Below are 6005 nucleotides of genomic sequence, written 5' to 3'. Positions count from 1 at the left end.
AAGGACCACAGTAATGTGAATTCCGTTTTTTTCCACCTCTGTTTGATACTGTGGCTTTAAGTAATAGCTGATATACCATGCAAAAACGTAAAAATAAGTTGGAAACATAATTGATCACTTTAGACAGGAAAAATAAATCCACTTTCCATTATATTTCTGAGTTTTAGAATTTAATTCTTCATTGTCTATCTGGAAATACTTGCAGAATCCTCAGAAAATATCACTTATAGAAGGGTATTAATATAAGAAATACAACTTCCTTGTGCAAAGGCTCTTAAAGTTACTAAAGGGCGTCTAAGTATGCAAATCGTCTTAGAATGCAGGGTAATGGTCATTTGAAGACATTTGAATACTTTCATCCACTGTGACTCTGAGTTAGGAAGTAGACAGTGGGGGTTAAGGAAAGATTGAGTATTATCTTGATTGGAATTTCAAGACAGGAAAGTCTAATCCCTTTCTTGTAAAAGACATCTCGATGGATTTCAACTAAGTTTGAGAAACGAATCAGAATACCGACTCAAACCAGAGCTTAAGAGAAAGTGTTTTTTTTTTCTTTCTAAAAACCAGGTGTTGAGCTCCTTGGTAACCCAATACTGGGTGCGCGCGCGCAGTGGCCAGACCCCTCTCCACGCAGCTCTGGCTCTTTTCAATTCGGCAAGTGCACTCACAGCAGAACTGCCACCAGTATAACGTCTTGACGATGGGCTCCAGGGTTTGACACTCCGCAGCGCCACCAGCTCTGTTTTCTCCCCAAGTAAGCCACTCTACCTCGCGAGCAGCAGATCGCCCTGTGCGCGCTACAATCCGTGGGGCGGGGAGACCTGGCGCTCACCCAGCGAGCTCGACTGGTGCTGACGTCCATTCAGGCCTTTAAATGTCTCTGTCCCTGCGCAGGAGGGAACGTACTTTGTAGCAGTCAATTTGCCCGAAGGGAGACGCGTCTCTGCTTTTGCAGGCGGCAGCTCGGACTCCCCTCACTCTTCCCAGCGTTGCGTTTGCCTCTGTCTTTGCCTCGAGTTCCCCGCAGCCTCTCCAGCGGGAGGCGCTTTTGGTATTCGTACCCCGGGCGTGAGCCAACAGGACTCCCCATGCCCTGTGCTTTTTCAGTGGGTTCGAAGATCAGAGATTGCGAGGTGCGCTGGGTGATCGCTCAAGGAGCAGGGAGCTTCCTCCCCCTGATTTTGGTAGGGGGTGATTTTTTTTTTTTTTTTACCCCGAAAAGCGTCCTCCCCGCTCCTGAAGCTGCAACTTGTTTTGGTTTCTTCTCAGTCCTGTGTGTGGTTACAACATCAAAGTTTTTCTACCTTACCCTTCCAAAAATCTATCCTTTTAATCCACCCTCCTCCCCCCGCGCTATCTCCGCCAGGCCTTCTCGCTGTGCGGTGAGTGGATAGCGGGCGCGCAGTGTGGCAGTGGCGGCGAAGATTGGCGCTATCAGGAGGAGCAAAAGGGAAGGATCTGCTGCTGGGGGCTCGCTGGGTGACCCTTTGCCAGACGAAAAGAGCTGGGTAAGGCGCAGAAGAGGAGCCGGAACCTTCTGGGACCCTGGTGCCTGACACTGGATTTTGATCACCATCCTTGTGTGTCTCTGACCCTTTTTTTTTTCTCAATTGGTAACTAGTCGAGAGAGAAGCGCTTGGCAGGAGCTCTCTGCGGGACCTAAGCTCCGTGGCTGCTCGGGATCCCTACGTCCGCTGCTGCTGAAGGAGCAGAGGGGAGGACGCCAGCGGTTGCTTACTGGAGCCTGGAGGTAGGCAAGGGGGTGGGATCCTGATTCTCGGCCCGGATTCCAAAAGGGTTTCTGGTTTCATGGAAACATTCTTCTCACCCTCATTTGTCATCGCACACCCCACCCCCGCTTTTCAGATTCAGGTTCAGGAACAACCAAATCCGTGGCACCCTCACAAGGTGGAAGTACCTTTCACAGCTCATCGCCTGGATGTCTCGCTCCTTACATATATGTGTTTGTGTTGGGGGAATGTGAGCTTCTCGGGGAAGTTGATACCTTGCAGATTTTGAGAATGTCCAACTTGATTTTATTCAGTTTCTTAAAGGATGTGTTTCCTGTGGGCAAGAATTATGGGAAATAAATGTCAGTGTCATATACAACTGCAGTAGCAGCTCAGAAATCACCTTCATTTCCCCCCAAAAGTTTTCCCCATGCAAGTTTTCTTAATGTCCATATGTAGTGAATGGAGACTTGGCTTGTTCCATTACATGTAAACGGGGAGGGGGGAGAGGTTACATCCTTCTCTTTTAAGTTGGAGGATATCAAAGACATTAGAGTTTCTCTCCTTTATCTCTCTCATCGTTATCTCTAGCTCTCTTTCTGTCTCTCACTTTCCTACCATCCTGACTTCTTTCCTTCTTTATCTTCTCTTCCTTCTCTCCTTCCTTCCTTCCTTCCTTCCTTCTCTCTCTCTCATTTTCTTTCTTTCCATGTGCTGCTCATTAATAAATATAATGTGAATTTAGAGAGAATGGAACACTTTTGCAATATACAGGGATGATAAAAGACTTCTTTCCTACCTTGCCTAAAGTTTTTATTTAAGTATCTGATCCTTTTTAGTTGTGAGGTAATTTGAAGGATGACTGAACTAGTATCTTGGGTGCAATTCAGCATGGTAAGATTTTGTATACAGTATGTTTAATTGTTCCCAACTCTTACACATTAGCTAGTAACAGGAATTACATGAATTGTTAGAAAAGGCCCTTGATTTTTGGCAAACAATATTTTTGAACTGTGGGGAAATGTTAAAAATCAATGTTACAATTTACGTGGCAAGCATATGGATTCATAGGTGTAAAGAGAGAGGCAAGTTAACCTTAAGAGAGTGGTTTAATGAAAAATCAGTGCCTGGAATTTCATCTCTACATACAGTAATCAGTGAAATAAATGAACCCGTTAGTATTCAGATCTTGAAATACTTGGTTCCATAAAGACACTACTGTACATTTTATTTCTGATCTCATTTGTGGGAATAGAATAATATTAGACGGTTTTATCCACTTTTTCACACATGGGTGCGGTAGATTTCCAGATATCCTATAAAGCAGTGGGAGGCAAGATCCAAGATCTGGCCTTAATAACATTGCCATCTCTCCTCTGCAAGGATCCCTTTACATTAAACTGCAACTAGTGGAATCTGGAGCTTGAACTGCTGCTGCTGCTTTGTGCTTGCTTGCTTTTTTATTTTATTTATTTATTTATTCTCTCTCTCTCTCTCTCTCTCTCTTGCTTCTGTACACTTGTAGCTTCCAGTCTGAACGTAAATCTCCCTCTGTGCAATGGCCCTTGTTACTTGTATTCTTTCTCTTAGGGCAGCTCACAGTTGGGTTGCCCTGAATTGAAATAAATTAATCCTCTGACAGTATAGTTTATACATTTCCTGGGTATATACTACGTATGCCTAGGCTTCCTGCTGAGCCAGGTGTGTCGGAGGACATGGAGAGTATAGGGAGACCAGAGTACCACGAAAGTGGTGAGAGTAGGAGTAAATTAGGAAGATGGACAGTACTTAAGGAGAATTAGGACAGTGTAGAAGAGGAGGAAATAAAACAAACATCTGAGAGGTGTGTGTATGAGAGAGAGTGTGTGTGTAGAAGATGGATTATCTTCAGCGGAAATCAACCTTATCTTAAATCTGCATGAGCAGGTTTATCTCAAAGGGCAGATTCTTTGCTTGGTAAATGCTTTGAAAAGACTTTAGAATCCCAACGGGGGAAAAACAGATCTCATTTGTAACTATTGACTTTCAAATAAACTGTTTAGTTCTAGGCTCTAGAACAGTTTTTCTCAAAGTTTAGTGCCTGAAGATGCTTAACAATTGAGATTTACAACTCCTAAGACACAAGATACTGTTTCAAGAGGGTCCAATTAATTGCATATCTAACAGGATGGGTGATTCCAGTTCTGCTAGTTCAAGAAATATTCCATGAAATTTACAGGCTTAGTGTTAATGAACTTGATTTTTGTGAGGGAGGGTGTCATACTTGCATGTTAATCTAAAAACTTTCCCTAGTATTTATCTTTTTGAAATTTTCTTGTTTTCTCCTATCAATGCCATTATTATTGTCATGGCTGTCCTATTAGAAGATGGGTATTCTCAAATACCAAAATTTTATCATTTGTATATTTGCAGCCTTGGATGGTGGCCCTTTGAGATTTAAACCAGGAAGCACTAATACTGAGGTGACGGAACTGCTTCAGCATTATTAAAATCTTAAGTTAAAAAAAAATCAGTGTACTGATGGCTTTGGTTAGATGATAGCTTTAACTAAACATTATGATTATCACTTTCTCACTGGAGAGATAAAAACTTTTTAAATTTATTCTCACCTTTTAATTTCATATATTTACATATTTATCTTTTTCCCTACAAATGCAAAGCAGTTCAGGTCACTTTCATGAAATTATACAAAGAGAAAGTAAATTTAACAGTGCCTACAATCATTTTTTTTCTAGTAAATTTCTTCATTTCCATTAATAAAACTTCACAAAGGTAACATAAAAGTGAAAGAGATGATTGATCACGTTCTGAACCCAATGGTGAGTCTGGTCATTTTATTGAGTCTATTTTTGAAAATAACATCTCCATGAAATTCTTAATTTTTCCCACTCTTTCCAGCCTAAAGATGTTGGTCATTCATTACTGTGGTCTTCAATCTGTGTGATGTTCATTGACACTATGGTGTCAGAGTTGTAATTTCCCCCTTTTGTACTATTTTCATATACAGTGCTATTTTACAGAACATGTTTTTGTCATCATAAGCATTAGAGTTTTCTATTAATTAAAAAGTTTGCCCAATAACAGTGCAGCATCACATATCAATAGACAAAAAGAATATTGTATTTGCTTATTTTCTTTAAATAACCACTTTAGTCAACTGACATTTCCCAGTTGTCTTATGCTATATCAAAGTGTTGGGTGGCTTCTAGTTTAAACTATCTACATGTTGAAATTTTTTAAAAAAATGCAGCTTGCATGCTTTAATGAAATGTCCTCTCTAATAATGCATGTAATGGAATAATGTGAATTATAAGCTTATTCTTTAATTTTTTTTAATGAAGCTCTAATAATCTCTTTTGATATTTGGTTGGTGTTACACTAAGAATTCGGAACCCTGGGGAAAAAATTAGGAAACTAGTTTAATTCTCGGAAAATAAACTTAACCTAAGAGAAGTTTGTTTTTGCTTCATATTAACCACAAATCACAGGCATTATGATTGATATATTGAGATTGACACATAGTGACAGAGCATCCAGAATTTCTGCCACAGTTCAAGGGCTTCTTTGTAAAATAATTACACAACTGATGGCAAACACAATCAATTTCCATGTAAACAAATATAAAGAATTTAGTTTTGCTGCTCTAGAAATTGATTTTCTTTTCACATAGCCCCTTTCCCCATAGGGTGAGAGAGAGAGTAGTCCACAGGATGGCACTATTGTGATGCATAGTATTTTGAATAATTTTACCCTTGAGCCATCTTTAGCTACATTAATACTAATGGAAACATTGACTTTTCTCCAATGATGAATTTTCTGACACTTTTTTTCTTCAAGCCAATGGATATCTATTAGAAGGTGTTAGTGCCCATTTATTGCCAAAGACTGCCTTTTTCAAAATAATCCCCCAAGAGGATCTAGTAGCCACCACTCCTATCTTTTCTCTTCTCTCTTCATCCTCTGTGCTCTGATGAAAATCATATTATATCTATAGAATATATATATATATAATCTCTTGAATTGATTTCACATAAATCAGAAATATATATTTTTCATTAACTATAGTGTTATATATATTCTCATCCCTGTCCTATGTTCATAGAATGAGAATGGCTCTTCTTCCACATACTACATTTGCATTTACATTGAATTAATCCATGCTACCTAAAAAAATCCATTCACACTAATAGTGATTTAATGGATTCCTTAACAGGATTGATTTGTGTTTTAAAAGAAGATCACTAGAAGAAGACAAATCTTAACACACGTCTCCCC

General features: G+C 39.7%; 1 protein-coding gene across 1 annotated transcript in view; it reads left to right on the top strand.

Annotated features, from left to right (window-relative positions):
• The first annotated feature begins 1621 nt into the window (after positions 1-1621).
• The window catches only part of PCDH15 (protocadherin related 15), a 1779889-nt gene continuing 1775505 nt past the window's right edge, over positions 1622-6005 (top strand). Inside the window, exon 1 of the mRNA XM_055092816.2 lies at positions 1622-1750. The gene's annotated coding sequence lies outside the window, so the exon portion shown is untranslated. The remainder of the gene's footprint in view (positions 1751-6005) is intronic.

This window comes from Pan paniscus, chromosome 8, assembly GCF_029289425.2.
Source record: "Pan paniscus chromosome 8, NHGRI_mPanPan1-v2.0_pri, whole genome shotgun sequence".
In the NCBI taxonomy this organism is placed as follows: Eukaryota; Metazoa; Chordata; class Mammalia; order Primates; family Hominidae; genus Pan; species Pan paniscus.
This window is presented reverse-complemented; position numbering and strand designations above follow the sequence as displayed.